Below are 22,316 nucleotides of genomic sequence, written 5' to 3'. Positions count from 1 at the left end.
CCTCAGATAGGGAAAATGATTCTTGCCCATAACCTCTCAAAATATAACCAATAAAATTAGAAAAATACTGTTCATAGAGTCGCTTTTCCAATGTACAAATTCTATTACAAACCTTTGAAAAATAGTATTTCTTTAATAAAATAATTTTCACCTATAGAGAATTATCTTTATACATATAAATCAATTACAGGCCAAGTTTTAATGAAAATACTTGTGACATACCCTAGGAAATCAAAACAATATTTTCATTCAAAAATTTACTGGTGTCTGTATATATATAGTGACTCTATCAGTCCTTCCTCACTGGCCCAATATTTGAGGCTACAATGTTCCGGTCACATTAATTAAGTTAAAAAAATCTTAATCTAGTTCTTGCTGTTTCTCTGCCTGAAAAAAAACTCTTCCTCGGATAACCTCAAGCCTTGTCGCCTCATCTTTTTAAGTTTTTTGCTAAGGGAAGCCTTTATGTCAACTATTTAAATCATAACCTTTCATTCTTGGTCCCTTCTCTGCCCCGTTGTCCTTCAGATCAGTTACTGACATATACATACTGTATCAATTTTCACATTTATGTGCTTATGGTCTGTTGCTCTCTATTACCATATAGACTCCAAGTTAGGAAATTTTGTCTTTTTGTTTCCTCCTGTTCCTCAGAGTCTGCATCAGTGCCTGGCACATAGTAAGTGCTCAACAGACACTTACTGAAAGAATGGAAATAATATACCTGTTTTTTCTGTCTTATAAATAATTTGATATTTACTGATTGATTATTTTTCTTGAGCACATAAATATAATTAACATTTTTTCTTTTATTTACTTGAATAGTGTTGAGGAGAAAAATTATTTCCATAATTTGGTGCAACTCATGTGTGTGCATGCCATTTTGTACACTAAGAGATGAAAGGCTCTACAGAATATATTTACCTTCTGAATTTACAGCTGTAGAGCTCCCAGTAGTGCATGTCCTTCAGAGTGCTGTGTATTTTCGGTGTAATGATCATAACAGCACTTTCTTAAATTGATTTAAACACAGAGCAACAGTTTTTTTCAAGTCCAATCAGAAAGAATTGTCCCAATTAACTAGCCATAGCTGTTGTATTTCTTTTTTATTTTGGTGCAGTTTTAAACTGTATCCTTATCTTCTGTAAGGCATGTTTTAGAGTTTTTGACCAATTTTCCCGTTTGGAGATGTATCTTAAGCTTCCATGCACATCTGTGTGGGATGTATGAGAGGAATAAAAAATCAAATAAATGAACACCGAAACTTGTTTTATCTTTCATGTGAAAAGCCAAGAAAAATAATGAGCAAACGAGTGGCTGTCCATTGATCTTGGTTCTTAAAAACAAAAGTTGCAATGGATTTAATTCTTCAGGTGGCTAAGGGACCTATGGATCCAGAGTACAAACTTTTGAAACCCCAAATCTGCTGTATATTCTTTTTATTTACCAATTTTCAATTTGCAAACATATAGAAGCTCTGGGAGGGTGTTAAAAAAAATGTGTCTTTATGAAAAACAAATTAGATCAGACTAATCTAATTCCCTCCTTGACAGAGTGACAGACCCTGTGGTGAAGTGGAAAGAGATAGATATAAGATCTTTATTTCAGTCAGGGTTTAATTCAGTCTTGTGTGACATTAATTAGGCAGCAGCAAAACAGAGCTGAGACCCCGCTCTTAGAGCATGGGTGTGCAACTGCCTCGAAGGTCACTCTGAAAGAGTGGTTATTAATCGGTCCTTGCCATCCTGAGGGGTGGAAGTAGATATTGAGTGATGCTTTAGTATCTGTCCTAGGTCCATTACTATATCTTTATCAGTGACTGGGATGATTAAGTACAGCTCTTATTCGTTAAGTTCATGGATAACATCAAGTTGGGAGGGGTAACTGTCCTTAGAATAAACTTGAAAATTTAAATGACCTTCTTAAGATGGGGAAGTGACTTGTGAAAGCACAAGAAAGGGAAAAGAATTATGCCCTAGGAATAAAGAGAACAAAGGCTCTCAAACAAACAAACAAAAAAATGATCTACTAACTAAATATGAGACATGTAGGTAGCTGCAATGGGAGAGAGCAATAAACTCTGCCCCCAAACAGGGTAATTTTTAAATATTCAGTCCTCCCAAATTACTGTACTGAAAATAAAGAAAGCAAAGTTTGTGAGTAGAATTTGACACTCTCCATTCCTGTCAGTTTAACTACTGACCACTCACCCATTTTTATAAACACATTTTCATTTGCTATCCTATGCTAACTGCACCCCTGAATTCACGACTGCTTCACTAGAAGGCACAGACAGGACTTTGTAGAACATGAAAAAGACTCCACTCTTTATTGATATCTCTGGTCTTCTTGTTTGCTAAATGGAGTGTATGTTTCTTTTCCTTGATTCTGTTTTCCCAAACTGCTTATCCTGGTTTCTGTTATATTGCCTTCCTAATTTTTTTTTCCTGAATGTTGTAATCATTGATCTTCTTCGCTATTCTAGGTCGTATGGTTCATAATCAGTAGGTGGGGTGCCTCACCTTTATTTATGGGGTAGGAGTACACCGGCTATTTACTAAATTTGACCACAACATCACTTGCAGTGGTGTTTGATAGCACTGTTCTTCCAGACTCCTGTATGTCTGCGTGTTTTAACCTCTAACCTCATCTCAGGCAGTGGCTTGTCAGTTTTGACTACTTGCCAAGACTTGATCCAGCACCTAGCCTTGATTTCTGGTGTTTATTTGTTCTCTATCTTCAAATTAATCTCCAGACTGCAGACTTCTGTTACTCCATGGGCTACCATCTTTAGCCTACAAACACAGGGCTAGTTTCTAGCCCCATGACTGCCCCCTTGTAAACATTTTAAGGGATACTTACTGGGGCTGTTATATCTTATTGTTATTCCAAAAAAATTGCAAAACAAAAGCAGGGTAAAACTGAAACTATTCATAAAACAGATATAGTGAGAATTCCTTACATTTTCTCTGCATATCCTGTTGCACTAAGATGTTTTCTGATAACATTTGGGTATAAAATCTTCCAGGTAGATAGAGCTATAAAATTTTACATATGATAAATTTTCTAAACAAATTGATACTATAATATCCTACAACTTTGTTTCTTTTTTTATTTTATATTTAACCATTTCCCTTTTGATAAATAATAGATTATTTCTGAGTTTCTCCTATTATAAAAAGCTGTATATTCATAACCTCATAAATTTATCTCAGGTATTTATGTATATATTTCTAGAATAAGTTTATTGACATTTAACCTATTTGATTTGGAAAAAACATGAAGATATCTTGGTTACAAAGTTGTTTGATTGTACTGTCCTAAAATGCTCAAGGTTTGGGCTAAGAGCTAAAAAGTAAAATATAAAGCACTCAATTTTTCAAAGTTTTTAAATTAAAACAATTATTTTAAAAATTTAAATTGAAAATTATTTTATAGTGATAGTAATATATTTATAATTTATATTTGGAAAAAATCAGCAATATCTAAAATCTTACTTTCTAAAGCTGAATTATTGTAATGATTAAACTTTTAAGCCAAAGAGAATAATTTTTACACTACTGTTATTTTTAGAGAAAATTTACTCTGAAATAACCCAACTTTTGTTTCTTTTTTTTCAAATTTGTTGTATATTTAAAGTCAATATTTTTGATTACCCTCAAAAAATCTGTATATGGCCTGCCTCAATTAAAGATACATACCTCTAACCACAGAAAACAACTTTTAAAACATTTCAGAATAAATTATTAACAAAAGGCTTTAGAGCATAAATATAATTTCTTTTCATTATCCGAGAACAAACCTTTAGCAATGCCCTTGGGGTCCTGGTATTATCTATTAGAATATGGCATTTCACATTGACAGACCTAAATTTTCCACTTTGACCTACTTCTATTTTGAAATTCAGTTTCCAAAGTACCAGAAGTTTTCTTTAAAGGCTAAAATGTTAGACATAACTTTTCTGTGGAAAGTAGTGCTTCTGTTAGAAAGCTTTGGATTTCTGGTTAAATAGAAGTGTTTACCTGAAGTAAACATGATATAGGTCTGCAAGCCTGAAATGGGCTTAGAATTTTTATTAGGTTTCTCCCAAAAGAACCATTTTGAGTAAGGTGGCTGACATAATCAGTATTTTGGGGAGTAGTGGGGGAGGAATAAAAGGTGAAAAATGTGCTGAAGAATTCTTGTACTTCACAACAGTGACAGGGAGAAGAGTGAAATTGATTAGAGATTAAAACCACAGATATCTCAGCAATCAGAAGAAGAACTGAAAAGAAGTAGGCAATCATAGGGAAAGGAACAAAGAAAGCATTGAAAATTATAGCATTATTATTCAGCATTATAGAGCTCTCCATGTTTGTGAAGCTATATGTGAACATTGTAGTTCATTATTCTTCAGTGACATGATAGGATAAAACCTCAAGACCAGTCATGTTTTACAGAGAGAAAAACAAAGGGAACAAACACAGGGCTTTCTTTGAATACCAGTGAACTAGTAGGTGAGCAGATTCAAAACAAGAACACTTAGAGGATTAAAACAGTTTGGGATCAATTTATTCTTATATTCTGCTAGATTCTGAATTTTCATTATTTAATTTGAAAACTTCTTTGTGGATACAAATTAGAACATATATTCCAGTTAGAGTCTGTGGTACCTACTTCAGTTGTTGGGTTATCAGGGGAATAACACACTCTGTAGTGCATCTGAGAGAGAGGTAAATATCCCCAGAAAGCAGTCGTCTTTGTACTGTTAATAGTATATGAAAAACCTAAGATGCATTTCTAAGGTAGAAGTGATAATTTTCCTGTGATTAAGGAAGGTAAGCTTCACCAAAAAAACATATCTGGGGTCAACAGATTCAAGAGTCTTTGCTTCTAGGAAGATTTTCTTGGTCCTCTCCACATTCCCCTGACTAGTAGCAATCTTTTTCTTACTAAGCCCCTAGTGTATAGTGTAAATCAATATTTACGGGCACGTGAAATACTTTACACTTGTTTTTTTACATCTCACACCTTGCATCCAGGGCAGGCTTCATATTTGACTATCATCCCTGATACTTATCACGGTACCCAACATCTCATAAACACTAAATAAATACTGTCGATTATTTGCTGTATCTTAAAAATCTTCTAAATTAATTCAGATCTATCTGTCATTACAGTTATTGTCATTAAATTGTGTATCCACAAATGCAGCTATTAAATGCTCATCATGTGTATAAAGTTTTTAGGGTATGTGAAGGAATATTAGCTGCTACGCAAAGCAAATGAAACAGCTTTTATTTTTCTCCAGTCATTTATATTTGGAATCACAAAATTAACAATGTAGACATATATATGCACATGATATATACACGTGTGCTTATATTTTATATATACACATATGCATAAGTACATATTATACAGATATCTATCTAGAACATTAAATATGCATGTAAAGTGCAGAAGCTTATATAACAAATTATGCAATGTTTGGCCCATGGACTGGATGCCAATTCTCAAACTGTTAGTTACTGGTGTGAAATGAGATAAAGTCCTTGAGCCAAAAAGTAAATCAGATAGAACTAAGCACTGTATTTAGTTTAGCTTATTTTTTCTTTAATAGAATGATATTCCTGATGAAGAAAGCAGTGACTTTATTTACATGCTGGCACAAGTTCCTGGTTTTGGGGTCTGGCGTTTTAAGTAGCACTGAAATATAATATTAATGCATTTAACATGCAAGGCAAAGGATCTATGCTCTGAGAGAACTTTTTCTTCCCTTAACAATGTTGACTGTACAGCTAATTTCAAGGGAAGATGATTCATTGCACTTGCAATACCCTATTAGAGCATCTACCGTGAGAGGCTACCCCAACTTTATGATAATATAAAAACACTAAAATAAGTATTATGTGATCAATGACAGAAAAATGGACAAAAGAAACAATTGAGGTTTTTATCTGTCTCCCTAAACATGATAATGAGTTCAGACTCTTAATGATCAGATAAATGTGAATAAAAACTATAATAGATGCTTTTTTTAACCACTGAATTTTCCCCAAATTTAAAAATTGGAGACTGTCAAGTGCTGAAAAGTATGCCGAGCACCAATTATTCTCCCTCATTTTCCCAAATAGGTTGTAAAATCCTTGAGAGCAGGAAATATGTTTTGAAGAAATATGTTTTGAACATGTATTTTATACTTCGTTGTCTTTAATCCCTCTCAGTATCCAGCACAATGCTTTTTATATAGTGTGTGTGTTAAATTCATATATGTAAATGCGATTGAAAGATAAAGATGCACTGTCAGGAACGTAGTAGTGGAGGAAATTGGTTAAGAGCAAAGGAAGGTTTTTACTGTCTTTGTGTCCAAAGGTATATGTTGCCCGGATACTCTGAGAATGAGGACAAGTGATCTAGTCACAGATTTAGCTTATTCCTAGAATAGAAGGAAATAAGAATGAAAATTTTCTTGTATATGCCTTAGATGGGAAGGGCAGGGTGGAGAGTCAGAGCACAGAACTATAGGATATTCAGGAAAAAAGAGGTTAGAAGTAAAATCAAGGACCATTTTATCAATGAGAAATCTAAGGCCTAGGGAAGCAAGTGTGAAGTTGCCTGGCTCATTATTCCCAAACCTTTTTTGTCTAACCACTTTACAGATCAAACAGGATTTTTTAAAATAATTAAATAAGGAAAGTAGGGTTTATGAATATATAGGCATAGTTAAGATGATAGCCTTAGAAGCATAAGGGAAAACATGTAGCTTAAATGGGATAGTTGCCCAAGATGAGAAACAAGAACCTAAATGTTTAAAACTTCTAAGTAAATGAGACTGCTGGAAAAAGCTGAATCACTCCTTTCCTCCACAAGTAGGAGCTAGTTTCATTCTAGAATAGCCAGCCACGTTGGGCAGAATGCCCACTGTGTCACTGATACAGCCTTGTTATAAATTGGTGACTAAGTGCAGTTCCTGGTGATGCAACCCCACTGACATCATGATTCTGAAGTACTCCTTGCTATCACTTTCACTCTTTGAATGGTTATATTCTGCTGAGTGGCCAGAATGGGATTAAATTGGTGGCAAAGGGCTACCGATATATTGTGACTTCTCTCCAAACGTTCTCAGTTGTCAAAGTGAAATGGAGTCAGTTGGCAGTCACAGTCTATTGTACTGTTACATATTCTTTGTATTGCTTGGTAACAATAAAGATCGGTCAAGGGGAAAGCTTTTTCAGTTCATGTCTTTAAGAGAAACTTGACATAATTTTTCTAAAGATAGGTGTGGATTTGAATGAATAATAACTCAAATTTCTGCTAAGATGATTTTGCTAAATATTCATAGTACTCAAATATACCTCACACCTTTTCCAAAAATAATATACACACATATACATCAGATGAATGTAAAGGGAAAAATTAAATGTCGCTGTTTTTTTTTAACATTTTCTCAAAATGTGACCATTTTGAGAGGCAGATAAAAAGGCTAAATTCGTGGTAACCTGTGAACTCAGTATTATCACATAATAAAACAAATTTGCTGTCTGGGTTGAGAAATAACCTGTGTTGTGATTTAAACTTTTTCGGAAAATTTATACTTGGAACTATTTCCGATGACACTTTTTTGTGTGTACATGCTGTAGGGTTACTTGCAGATGTAGACTGGGTGGTGCTCAGAAGAGCTAACTGTAATGCAAGCCTGGAGGCTCCCACTTTCTTGTTGTGTGATTACTAGGAAATAACTGCCCTTTTCTGCACATTTTTATTTTTCGAACTATAAAATTCTTGTAATCAAAGCATTTGTGAGGCTAAGTTAGATAAGAGACAGCAAGTATTTTCAGATCTTCACATGATAGATGCTGTATAAATACAAGATACAGATATCAGTATGCATTTAAAAGAATATTGCTGTGCTGGCTAAAAATACAAAAATTTATATTTGGCTTCTTAACTTGATCATTGGTTGAAGCATTTATTTTAGAAAGGAGCCATACTTCTGAGATACTATCATCTACTCAGTGTGACAGACTTGACCTTCACAAGGCAACTTTCTGATTATTCCTGTGAAGCATGTGTTGTGTGCACTGTTTCTGGATTTGTGTTAAAAATAAGCTGCTTATTTGCAAGATATTATCTAACCTCATTTGCTGAGGGGAAAACAGACAATCAGCCCCATATTTATTCCATTTGTGAATCCCATAATATTGACTTAGACTCTGAGTCAGGGATGTGTTTGCTATAGTCCTCCTTTTTTTTAATTAAAAATCATTTATGTTTTATCTCCAGATCACATATTATGTTGGATGTAATTGAAGCTGTTCCGTACATTCAATGGCTTCTTCACTAATGACTCTTCTGTGAGAATGACTATTACTACTTTAACAAATAAAGCTTTTTAAAATTATTCAAGAGTCTTATAAATTTTGATGAGCTTTCATACCTTCTTAAAGTTATTTCAGGTTGTATGTTTCACATAAACCAGGGATGCATTGACCCTGTAGCTAAAGATACTTCTACAACAAATAGTTTTGAGACCTGAAAATGTCAGTATGTATATAGGGTTTTTTTTTTAATCTTTTTCAAAGTCCTCATTTTATGGAAGCATGTGGGAGGCTAAATCTACAATAAAATTATGGAATAAAAGAACATAAGTGAATTGGCCAAGCTAATATCAGCATAACTATTTTCTGTTAACACAGTTGTTTGAATACAATAGATGCTATTAAATTGTCTTCTTAGTGTCTCTTTACTTCAGGTATTTTTAAAATTCTTGATTAGATGGCCACAAGAGAGAAATTATAGTATAAATAAAGATCTTTTTAGATACTTAGGATTAATCTTGCATTTTGTATCCTACTCTGAAGGGAATGAATTGTTTTCAAGTGTTTATAGTTTATAATTGAATCTTTTGTACCCTAAGAAACCTAAAATATGCAATAATCTTGCAGCTTTTTTAATCAACTACATACACAAAGTCTTGAATCATTGGTTCATGCTCACCAGTTTATACCTAAGAGTCTTGAGCTGTCATTTCAGGCATTAGTGACGAATCAGAATTTGTTGCTGGGTATAGAAATGAAAAAGAATATGTCTCTGGGAGTCAAAGAGGAATATACAATTAGTTTTGCTTAAATAGCATCATAAAGTAGCACCCATCATTTCTGGAGGTTCCAGCATTATCTGGTATTAAAAAGGACAGGAGATCTTTATCTCAAGAGTACGTCCTAGTTGAAGAAAAAAAAAAAAAAACAGCAATCAAAGTACACCTGATAGTGGGAAATCTACCACAGCTGAGCTTTGGCACAGCCGTCAGACCTGCTGCTTCACTCCACTTGCAAGAGGGCTTGCGGGTCCTCCGTTGAAACGGAATGATGCTGAGACGGTGTGTGCCCTTGGCAACAGAGAGTTCAGTCATCGAGCACAGTAAGATGTCAGACAGTCTTGAGCTGGAGTTCTGAGCTGTTACAGTTTAGTAAATTCTCTTTCTAGAGAAGTTGACTGATTACAGGCTTTGATTCTTTATATCTATTGTTATGTATTTTTTTCCTTAAAGATTCATGAATGCAGTTTTCGTCAAGTATACATTTTTTTTTCAGAAAAATGTCCTCATAATTAAACAATTGGGAGGTGCTCTACTAAGCTTCTATATTTTATTTATAGAAGGGAAAAAGAAAGTAGCCCAGGCACTGGGGCCAGCCTGCTTGTCACTCATACCGCGCAGCCCAGACCGCAGACACAGAAACTGCTTTCTGACCTTAACAGGCCAATTCTGTTTTAACAGCAGGACACCACAAAGGCCTGCAACAAAACCACACTGCATCATTTCGAGCCAAGATGGTGGGTAAAGTAGACTAAAAGTCACCCCTTTGTTTGCTCTGATTTACCTCTGTTTGTCTCAAAAGTACCTGATGTTTGGTAGAGATGCTTTGTAGCAGTACTTTGAGAGATTATGCTTTGAGATATACAGTGGTTAGCCACCCTAGCTGGCTCTCATTGGACCACAGGAACATGCCTGCATAGATGAAACTTGGAGGTATCCAAAAGTTACCTTTGCTTCATCACCATGCTAAGATCTCTGCTCAAAGCGGGGATTCATACTCTGCCAGGCACAATTTGTGCTGTGTGCAAAGGAACATGGAAGACTGCACGTGCCCATGCTGCCCCTGGAACTTATTTCCCCTTTCCTAGAGCCCTGGTGACCTGTCTGCCTTTATCCCTTAAAATTCCCTTACTCTCTCTCTCTTTGAGGAGAAGGTATCTTTAGAATATGAGCTCTCCTTCTCCATTCTCTGGCCCCTGAATAAAAGCCTGTATTGCTTGCACCAAACTCAGTTTCCTTGTTGGCAGTGCAAACCTGAGTGGGATAGAACTCTCTGACCTAGTCAAGGAGGCTTTGGTTCGGCTATGGCCCCAAGGGGGGGTCCTTGCGTCTAACTTAGTTATACGTTCAAGTTTGAAATGCAGGCCTTCCAGGCATGTCATACATTAATCGTTGCTTAAATCTCATCATCTGTAAAATGAGAATGAAAAGAGTACCTACTTAAAAGAGTTATTACGAAGATTAAATGAAAAATACATGTAAAGAATTTGGAACAGTGCCTGGCACTTAATAGAAGCACAAGAAATTCTAGCTGTTAATTTTTACTATTATTATTATTTGAAAACAAGCTATCTGCCCCTTACTCAGTTTCTTCTTTTTATTATTGAGATGATAAATTAATATTTAAATAATATAAATGAATAAATAATGAATATCTGATATATTTGATTTCATACCCCAAAGCAGACTAGAAAATTCAGACAATACAATTAGATATATATTCAGAGAAGGGGGAGGAAAAAAAGAAAGATGTGGTAGAGGCAGAGTTCCAGAGAAGAATGGATAAATGATGAGCACTGTCAGATAATAGAGAAAAAGAAATTCAGGAATTACAGAGTCTCACATATTTGGATCATCTGAGACCATTTAGTTTAAAGAACATGCCACTATTGCAGTATTTCCTATGGGAATGCAAATATTAAAGTAAATAATATTATTTTATAATGAAGCTTCTTTGATCTTTAAAATGGCTTAAATTATTTCAGTGTGTTATGTTAAGGAATACCAATATGCCTCTAAACTATTTCAGTGAGAGCTTTTTTTGACAAGCAGACTTAGTTTATTGAAGAAAATTGCCTATTCAGACATACAGTTTCATTATAAAGTCACATATTACATTTTATTCTTAAATAGCCTGCCTCTTCTTGCAGTTGCATCGCCTGCCTATTCAGGTCCCATACCCACCTGCAAGTCCTTGCAGTTCTACATGGCTATTGTGTCTCTAGGACCTATCTCCTTTGCTCCTTATATATCTAGTACAGTATTGTGGCCTGTCTCCAGTGCCACTCAGGGAGGTTCCTGCTTAACATTCTCCTCTCTGTGAAGCTACAGGAAAGGACTTCACCAATTTCCTGGGACCCAGCATTGGGTCAGTCAGTTTCCCCAGGGCACAAACATCCCCTCCTCCACTGTATCCTAATGCATCAGAGGCAGTGCCCCCAAGAGGTAGCAGTGAACCCAAATCACAGTGAGCCCCCATGGTCCTTCATACTTCTCTTAATAAACATTTCAAAATAGTATTATATCATACTCATTATGTACTATCCATATCATAGACAGGTAGATAGGTAGATAGATGTGCATGCATATCCCATCTAAGAATTTATATAGAATAGACTATAGGACATGACTATAATTTACATAATTTTTATAAGACAAACACAATATAATTAATTTTTGTGTCAAGATAGAAAACATTTCCAGCACCCCATAGCTTCTTCATGTTCCTGTGCAATGAAAACCTGCTCCCTCTTCATCATGTGACACTCTCTCTCAAGGACAAAGAGTTAACACAGGCTGATTCTTTTTTCCATGTGATTATTCTCCATCCCAGACTTTTACTCATGCAATTATTTTATGTAATAAAATGAGAACAAATGTTCTCATTCTTCCTCCCTAGATTCATCAGTAAGGAGCTTTTTGGGGTTTTGTTTGTTGTTTTTATTTTGTTTATTGAGTTGTTGTTCCCCAAATTTTTCTTTATCTTTAAACTTTCTTTCACTCAAATACTTACCTAGAGTGCTAACAAACCAATTCTGCTTTCTAAAGACAGTCAAGGTGACATTAGTTATTCCAGTGCAATTCTGGTAATATTTAAGCACCTCCACATCCATGAATTCTATGAGGATGCTAAGCACTTAGAAGGATCTCTTCCTTTTCACAGCAGTATTTGGCATCCATGGATGGGTCAGGTATTATATGATGATAATAAATATAAAGCAGCTTACCATGAGGAAAGAACCTATTATTAATTGTTTGAGAGAAGCTCTCCTTTAGTAATAGAAATATGAGGCTTCCTATAGGATTTCAGAGAATCATATTGCTAGGAGGGACCTAAAAAATCATCTAATCCAATTCTTCGACTTTAAGGAAGTGAACGGATCTACTGTTGATCCCTGCACTTATATGTGATTTTTCCTTGTTAGGAAAAATACAAAAACGAAAAATGAGGGGTAGGTATTATGGACAGATGACAAGATGTATGTAAGTAGGTTTTCAGTTTAGTTTTTTTTTTATTGGAAGAAATAAACAGGCAAAAAATGGGAAAAACTAAAAATGAGGAGTTTATGATAAAAGTTCATAAACCAATGACAAAATTAGTCCTTTTGCATTTTTTATAATTAATATAATGCCTTTTCTTTCTTTCTCTGAAGTAAGAACCAATATAGAGCCAATGTATACCCATTCAGTCCATTTAAAAATAGTGTTGCATATAGTTTTATTTTCCCATTGTTTTTCAGTGTTTCATATGTGTATGAACATAGCCATTTTGTATATACTCTCTAGAATTTACACTTTCCCCACCTCACAACTGTTAGGGTGGCTACTATCAAAAGGACTAGAGATAACAAACTGTGGCAAAGATGTGAGGAAAAGGGGAACCCTTGTACAGTGTTGGTGGAAATGTAAACTAGCACACTGTGGAAAACAGTATGAAGATTCCTCAAGAAGTTAAAAATAGAGCTACCATATGATCCAGCAGTCCCACTTCTGGATTGAAACACAGCCATCATCTCCAAGTGATATCTCTACTCCCATGTTCATTGCAGCATTACACACAATAGCCAGAGCAGGAAAACAACATAAGAGTCCATAATTAGATGAAGGGACTAAGAAAACGTAGTGTATACATATAATGGAATATTACTTCAGCCTTTAAAAAGAAGGAAATCCTGTTATTTGTGGCAATATGGATGAATCTGGAGGGCATTCTGTTAAATAAAATAAGCCAGACAGAAGGACAAATACCGCATGACATCACTTATATGTGGAATCCAAGAGAAAAAAAGTTGAACTTCTAGAAACAGAGTGAGTAGAAAAGTAGTTGACAGGGGCTGCTGAGTAGAGGAAGTAGAGAGAGGTTGGCAAAAGTTCAGTTATGAGATGAATGATGTGTGGCTCTAATTATAACATGATCACTGTAGTGTTAACACTCCAGTGCTATCCTCAGTTAATGTCCTTTTTTTTCGTGTTGATCTTTTTTTTTTGCCTTAGGTTCTATTTTGTCTGATATTAATATCATTACTCCAGATGTTTTCTAATTAGTATTTTTCAGTTTAACATTTTTCCAGTATAACTTATTTCATTTTTAGTATCACTAAATAGTATATGATAAATTTATTCTGTAATATTTAGCCTTTATAATATATTAGAATTTGGGTGATTTTTCATCATTTGAATCTATTTCTACAGTTTTACTCTGTGTTTGCTACTAACCAAGGTTTTACTTCTCTTTTCATGCTTTCTGTGGAAGCTCATTATTTTTGTCTTTTATAGCTTTGGAAGTCAACCATTACATTTCTATTATTGTGATTATTCTGAAGTTTTAACAGGCATACCTAATGCTATAGTTTTCCTTTTATATTTCTCAGTGTTCTTATGAGTCTCAGGTGCAACATACTAGACTGGATCATAATCTTTGGTTCAGAACACACTCTGAACAGGGTCCTTATCTATGTACCTGTCTGTCAATTTGTTGTAGTGTAATAAACGCTTATAAATCCACCATCCCACGCAAAACCTGAGCTGTGAAAATCACTTACATCTACCTTTACGGTCCTGCAAAATTCTACCCTCTTAGAGGAACCATATTGTCAATCCCAAGTTAAATATTCCTCTGCTTAATGCATTTTTAAATTGACTTCACTTTTTTTCCAACATTTTATAAAGGTATTTTTGCTCTTTCTAATATTTATGGAATTAAGTTTTTCACTTAATATTTATATTCATTCCTATTTTTGCACATTACTCTAGGTCATTAATTTTGACTGGTATTCTTTAAAATAATCCTTTGTCAATTATGTAAGCTGAAAGATATTTTCACAATTTGTAATTTGTCTTTTCATTCTTTTTAGTTTATGCATTGATGAAAAAAGTTTTTAATTTTTATATGAGAAAAATGTTTTCTATCATTTGTAATTTATTGTTAGGGCTTTTTGTTTCTTTGTTTTAAAAACTTCTCAACTGTCCTAGGAGAACATTGCTAAGATTTATGTCAGAAAATGTTTTGCCTATGTTTTTTTCTAGGAGGTTTATAGTGTCTTGTCTTGTGTTTAAGTCTTTAAGCAATAATTCAAATAATTTTCTTATATGTATATTGTTCAACATCTTTCATATATAATCTTTCATCATGGAGTATTGAGAATATCTGCTTCAATACATCTTAAATAACATTATACAATGTATATGACACCATTTAAAGGTCTACTGGTGCATTGAAAGGACATTGGATGAAAGTCAGAAGTTCACCAATGCATTTCTATTTTTACATTAAATAATAATCCTGTGACTTTGGGCAAACAAATGGGATTTTATTCTGTCTTTCTTTATCTCCAGATTTATGGGGTAAATTAGGGGAACCGTAAATTTCTTTCTGGTTGTAGAAGTAAGGAATATATTCATCAATAATTCCAGTAGATTCTATTATTCTAATTTTCAGGTGAGGCAAGTGAGATCAAGAGGATGTCAGTGACTTCTGTAGGTCACACAGTGAGTAAATAATGAAAGTGGGACTTGACCTTGTCACTCAGATGAAATGAAAGATCATACTGACAGTAAGATCAAAGACTGACTTGAAAGGACTAATTTGGAAAACAGGTAAGAGGTTACCTTAAGATCTAGATGAACAATACCTGAGTACTTGAAATAAAGTAGTAGCAGTAGGTATAAGTGTAAAGGATGTATACAGTGTATATCTAGGACAGAGAATTTACAAATCTTGATTATCCATTTGATCCACATAACATGAGGTAAAGGATAGAGAGGAATCTAAGATGGTTACTAGATCTATGGCTTGGGGATTGCATAAAGGTAATTCTCTGTGATAGAGAATGTGGGAAACAAAGGATAAGAAATTAAAATGATTACAAAAAAAATTCTGTCTTAAGGGTGTTGATAGAAATATATTACAGAGAGAGATAATAGAATTAGACTATATTTAGAGTATTATAGAAATCATCAGAAATATGCAAGCCTGTAGTTGTGGAAATAGTAATAATAAACTAGGGGGCATAATTAAAGTAGAGAGGGGAAAGGAAAAGGAAAAACTCTGTGGCCTTCTAAGAAGCTGTAGATGGAATAGGAAGAGAATCTAGGAAGAAAGAAGCCATTATTGAAGTAAGAAAATAATGAAGAAAAAGTTTTATAAATGTCAAGGAAGGAAAGAATTTCAAAGAATAAAGGGTTAGAATTTTTAAATTTTACAGAAAGTTTGAATATTATGTGCTGTTTCTGTTTGGATTTGAAAACTAGAAAGATATTGGCGACTCCAATGAGAGCAATTTCAGTGGATTGGTAGAGATGTAAGTGAGATTGACAAGAGTTGAGAATTGAATACAGAGTTATAAAATCATGAACAATCTTGGAAATTCTGATCGATCCATTAGATTGACACTGCTGGAACAAATGCCCTTATAATGACTTACAATGATGTCAGAATGTATGCCAACTAAAGTCACACTGGTGTCACTGCCATCATCTTTCCTTGAAACCATATTGATTATTGCCAATATTTTTGAAACTTTTCGTTGGCCAGAAAATTATATAGAGCAGACCACAGACTGGATAAGACTGATTTACTCTGTCAGTCCAGAGACTGACCCATGATGCCTAACGAAGTTGGGATTTCACTGAAAAATCTATAGATGTGGTAAAATAGATATTTTACCAACATCACCATGACAAGAACAGAATAAGTTTTATCAGATTTTGGTATGAACATACAGCTTTCTAGAACTGATTTAGAATAAAGAATGAATGCCTCATTAGCCACTGACACATCATAATTGCCATATACTCTATTTAAATCTAGTTCTTGTTAGGGATGTCTCAGTGCTGTAATAACCCTGTCAGTCAACCTGCCACATATTCTTTCGTGTAGGAAGTTCTCTCGAAGACTTCAAGCTATTATTGAATACTGGTGTTTGGACAGTGCCTTCACAATAGATTTTAATGCTTAATAAGAAGGACATTTTACCTGAACAACTTTCTTTGATCTTCTCTTACACACATTTGCCAGTAAGGAAGTAATGTGGTGTAACAGTACAGTGGGGTCTGATAGGGGTATTGGCACAGCATGGAGAATCGTGTGTCAGTTCTGTTACTAACTAGCTGTATAAACTTGGAAAATTCCTGTAAATCCTTGGATATTTATATTTCTTCTTGGGTAAAATGAGCTGATCCAAGAGAGAGTCCCTAGAAATCCCTCTAATTCTAGAATGATTTGTCTCTGAAAGGTTTTGCATCTTGCCTTCTCTATGGTGGGGAGATGGACATTGGATTTCCCAGAAAAACCAGTCTCTTAGCACTGATACGGGACTCACCTTAATCTCATTCCCTAGAACTGGACATGTGCAAGAAAGATTTGGGAGATGAGCAACTACCTTAACAGGTTTTGTATGTGAAACTGAAGCAGATCAGCTGTGAGCAAAAACTACAAAACAGAACATGTCAAGGAAACACTGAAGTATAACTTCAAGTAAGGTGGCAAATAGCAACGGTGAACACACTAGCTCAGTACACTGGGGTAAAAACAGCTTTTAAAACAAAATTCTGACTTACTATAATTCTAAAAGGCAAAGGGACCTGGGCTTCAGGATCTATAAACAGTAGCAACTTCTTCAAGACAGAAGATAATCTCTGCAAGAGCCTGGTAAAGTAAACACTGTTTATTATCAGTCCCTGGTGCTGCTCACAGAACCAGAAATCACTGTCAAGGGCATCTTTCCTCAGCTCTATGGACTGACATGGTGATAGAGTCATCTGGGCTCTCCTACCACACCTCATTTATTAGAGAGCATTAACGTGGGTTGTGCTGATTAAAAGCTTTGCATGTGCCCAAATTCCCTAGAACACATCATGGCCTAATTTAAATCTAGCAGACATAAGTTTAGTTGAATCTCTTTTTGTACTATTACTGGGAGCAATGAGTTTCATGAGGTAATTCACTTTGTAAAGTAATATTTGCTGTCAGTTCTGTTCTCTCCCACTTCCCTCTCCATCTCCACTTACATAATTTTCATTTAAAGAGAGATACCTGCAGTTGCATTTCTGAATTCTTTGTAGTATCCAAAATTTATCGTAATTCTACCAACTTCCTACATCTTTCCGACTGAAAACTTGCCACCCCCACTTCTTTTTATTATAGTTTTTTAAATTTATTTTATTTTATTTAATTTATTATCTTCCGACTCTCATACAGTGTTCTCTATCAAGATGAACACATGTTAGAAGCATCTAGGGAGCACCTCACCCTTAACAGCTTTAGACACTCTGGGGGCACCAGCAGCTGCAGTTTTTGAAAGGTCCCCGGTCATATGCAGTCATGTTTGAGAACCATCACCAGTCTAGACAGTTATTAGTATCTGTTGTTTTTAATATGACTGACAGAGCTATATTCTATTTCTTTATAGATTTTTATGAGGTCCAGTGATCATTTTATATCTGTGACTAATAAGACTCTCCTATTCTGGTGTTTTTAGTTAAGGAGGCACAGTGGCTCAATGTGTCTATTGACTTTATATTCAAGAAATATTTCTGGCCTAGAATTCAACCATGTGCCAAGTACTATACTGTGTACATTTATCTTCATTGTCTCATGTAACTATACCAATAACTCAATCAAATAGGTATTATTATTCTCAGTTCACACATAAGAACAGTGAATGTTAAAATTTTAAATTATTTGTCTGACGTACAAATGGATCGATGATAAAAAAAAAATTTTTTTGGCTCCCACTCCATTGCTCCCGATCATTAGTAGTGTTTCTAGGTAAATTTCAGGGTCATGACTAAAAGTTTGAAGCCCATTATTCTATAAATATTGCTTTCTTTCTTCTGCTCAATGACTTTGCTCTTCCCGTAATCAAAAGATCTATCATTTACTGTTTACTCGCTCAGTTCTGAAGATCCCTCTCTTACAGTTTCTCTTCACCGTGAGCATTCAACTACCTGAGTACTGTGTCATTTGAAAACTTGATTCTGAAAGGCTTTGTGATCTAGAGAACGATACTGTCCTTAACAAATATGTACTTTTACCATTGCCATTCTGTTTCTCCCGGGAGACAGGCCCATTTAAAGCCTTGCCATGATGTTTTTAGTTGCCTCTGAGAGAATCAAAATATTTAAAAGGTTTTTTGAAGGAAAAGTTGAAAGAGGCATTACATTAAATTCCTTATTTCATGTGTATTTGTCCTTCGAAATACTGAGCCCCTTAGTGAGTAGCCATTCCTCATACAAAAACCTACTTGCTCTGCCCCCAATTATTTACTGATTCTATTCAGTAAATTCTAAAATTGAAAATAAAATTCATCAGTTCTGTATCCCAAGATCTGGGATATTTCAAGTTGATGAAGTGCCTGCAGGTTTTGGTCTGAGTAGCTATTGGAACTTCAGGTTGCATATTTAGCCAACAGTTGGAATATTCCTAAGGTCTTCCCAATAATGACATAGGCAAAAGACATTAATTTACTCTTCCTCCCAACATCTTTACACTCCTTAATGCAGTTTTTGGAGAGTAGCCACATATAATCCCAATGATTGTCCAATTTGCTTTCTGCCTTTAATATATTTAAGAAACTCCTGAACCCAGTCCTGGAATCTCTTTGCAAGGCATTCTACAAAATCCTTTCTACTGTTGGTGATTTTTGTACCTGACTCGGTGGGCTTTGCCAGTTTTTTTTTTTTTTTGGGGGGACACAAGAAAAATTTTAACCGTGTGTCCAGTTAAAGAATGTGTTGGTATTTATGTGAAAAATCCCATCAATAATTAACAAATTGTGTGAATACCTTTTGCACATTGAATTGAGCCGACCTGTAGGTATGCTATATTCTTCTATTTAAAGAAGCTTCTAGAATTTCTAGTTTGTTTAACTGGTCTTTCCGTTCATTTCTACATCATTAAAGTAGTATTTAATTTGTACACCTTTGTATTTTCCTGTAGTATTTTCTAATGCAAATGCCATCCTCCCCATCTACTCTTGTTAGTAAACATTGTTATGGCTAGCCTTGTGTAATATTTTTCCAACTTAACATTAAAATCATTTGGCTATGTTTCAAATGAAGAAATCATCTTGAAATTTAATTTTGGTTTGTATTATATTTTAGGGTAATATGGGGAGAAATGATATGTTTATTTACAAATACATAAGTTTCCATTCATCATAATCAAAATGATTTTACCATATTTCATAAATTTGATCAAATAAATGTGATCTCAGTAATCTTTCAATCAAAGCCACAAGTCTTTGAAGTGTTTTAATGTCTCCTATTTGGATTATTGTTGTATATGTTCTTACATTTTAAACTATGTTTAAAGACATATGTGGTAATAATTAACTTCGTCTAATTTTTATCAATATATCACATCTTTTAATTAATGTATGCTATTTCCTTAGAATTCAGTTGTTTCTGATAGCAGTATTTTTCCTCTTATTTATATTTCCCTTTTATTTTTTATCATGGGATATTTCTGTATTTTTCTTTGTAGGAAAGAATCACAAATGTCTGGTTGCATTCATAGGTCTTTGCATACTATTTGCTAAATAGAAATTTTAGTAAATAGTTATGAACAAAAATACTTAAACAACATGTAGTTAGATTTAACACAAGTGGAGTACAACTGGAGGGCTTGGCAGAGTGACAGCAGATGTCAGCACAATACAGTAATTGTTAACAGTTGGAGGTCCAGGCAGTATCTCTAGTCTTCTGAGGTGGACATTATGGTTTGACAAACTTAAGTAATTGACCCGAATCATTTAGATTGCAAGTGGCAGAATTTTAAATGAATCTATGTAAGTGAGGTAAGCAGCCAGGAGGATTTGGTACTGCACCATTGGATTAATGAGTCTAGGGTTCTTTAAATTATCTTTTAATAGGTAAAGAATTACTTTTACAACCTGGGGTAGGAATCTGGAATTTAGGCTGCCTCTGCTGTGGGGAATGGGGAAATGTGGGATATGATTCCAGCAGGTATACACACAAATGTGAATGTAATAGGTTCTTAGGTAAAACCATTACATGTTGTATGTATTTGTATTTTCCTGGATAGTTTTTGATATGTTCAAGTAAGATATTTTCATTGCCTTCAGACTAAAACACGAATTCTTTAACGTGGCTTACAAATGCTACATTAGCTGACAACTTCTGATCTTTCTAGATTCTAGATAAATATCTCACACTTTAGTATCTAGAAATATGTGCCTTAGCACATTCTGTTCCCTCCTTTAGAATGGTTGTTCTTTCCATTTTTTTCTAGCAGAATATTCAGCAGTCAACTGAATTAGCTTCTTTTTGGTGAAATCTTTATGGCTCCACAGAGACTGACATGTATGCTGATCAAAGCCTCTGTTATGTGGTATGCATACCTTCATCTATAGCACTTAGCAGGATAGTTTTAATTAGTCTCTTTATACTCATTTTCTCATTGGACATATAGCTCCGGAAAACAGGAGCCATGTGTAATCCCAGTACCAAGTAATGTGTCTTTCAAATAACAAGCACACAATAAATATATGAAAGCAGAAGGATGAGAGGCAAGAAAGGAAATGAAAGCCTCCTTTTCATTGCCTACTTATATCATCCCTTCCTTTCCACTGACTGACTGCTTCTCATTCGGAAATAAATTAATCCAAAGTAAAAAGGGCCTTTTAGCAAAAAACTGTTTGTGTGTGTATTTTTTTTTCCCTAGACCAAAGACGTTAATAACATTATTTGTATCCAAGTACATTATACATTACATGGAATATAAACTCGATAGTCTATTTATAAAAGGCTCTAATTACAGTCCTATCACTTAAGTGGATCACTCTGAATATAACAAAATCTCAGCCTTGGTATGTATTGAATATATTTTTTAACTAGATAAATGCAGGGTAAATACGACATAGTTAACTGTGGTTAAAATATATGTCCCTCTTGCTCTCCCTACCTTTCAACCCCAGGCTACAGTACGAATAGAAAAGGCTTATTATAAAACCCAAGAAATCTCAGACACCACACCCCTGACATCAGACTGACAGGAGTAGGTAAGTATACTTCCTTTATTTCTATTCCATTATTGTTCATAGATTCTATTCCCAGCCAGATCAACGATTGGACTTGGTCTCACATAAGGATATCCAATTTTTATTTTCTAAAACTTGTAGCTAATTGATCATTCTTTTTATATTTTAAGCAAGACTTATATCTAAGAAATATAAAAATTTTAGATGCATATTTTGAAACAAAGTAATTGATATGATAAGTGCAGGCATACAATAAATAGAAAAGTAGGCAAATCAGAACTTCCAAGTAGAGGAAATACTTAGCAAAAGCAGAAAAACAAATGATTAAAATGTTAATTTACTTTGGATTTTTTGATAGGAGGATACAGTGAAAGTAAAATATATCATGGACTGCTTATTTCAAAATACTATTTTATCATTCTGTTTTTATTTTAAATAAAATTTTATGCAGTACCAATTTTTAAAAGCTTAGCTAGCTACAAGAAGAAAAATATAAAAAGTATCCAATAGGGGGCACTCAAGTACTGTGAACGGAATTATCTGCTTTGTCTTCTCAAGATTTTGTTTAGATAGAAAGGGGTAAACCCTTGGGCACATTTTCCTATTACCTTTTATATAAAGAACAAAACTGAGTAAGATAAACAAAAATATTCTTTGACATGCTTCTACTATTCCCCAGTAAAAGACAAAGGGACATTAAAAAGTGGGATTAAATGGCATTCTGACCCTCATTATTC

At 34.4% G+C, this 22,316-nt stretch overlaps 1 protein-coding gene across 1 annotated transcript in view; it reads left to right on the top strand.

The window, feature by feature from the left end:
* LOC140696350 (low-density lipoprotein receptor-related protein 1B-like) overlaps positions 1–22,316 on the top strand; it is a 664,806-nt gene that overhangs the window by 61,403 nt on the left and 581,087 nt on the right. Inside the window, exons 2-6 of the mRNA XM_072960911.1 lie at positions 9,640–9,816; positions 15,018–15,175; positions 16,918–17,054; positions 20,835–20,930; positions 21,517–21,600. The gene's annotated coding sequence lies outside the window, so the exon portion shown is untranslated. The remainder of the gene's footprint in view (positions 1–9,639; positions 9,817–15,017; positions 15,176–16,917; positions 17,055–20,834; positions 20,931–21,516; positions 21,601–22,316) is intronic.

Source organism: Vicugna pacos, chromosome 5 (genome assembly GCF_048564905.1).
Source record: "Vicugna pacos chromosome 5, VicPac4, whole genome shotgun sequence".
NCBI lineage: Eukaryota > Metazoa > Chordata > Mammalia > Artiodactyla > Camelidae > Vicugna > Vicugna pacos.
The sequence above is the reverse complement of the archived record's forward strand: the minus strand, read 5'-3'. Positions and strand labels throughout refer to the sequence as shown.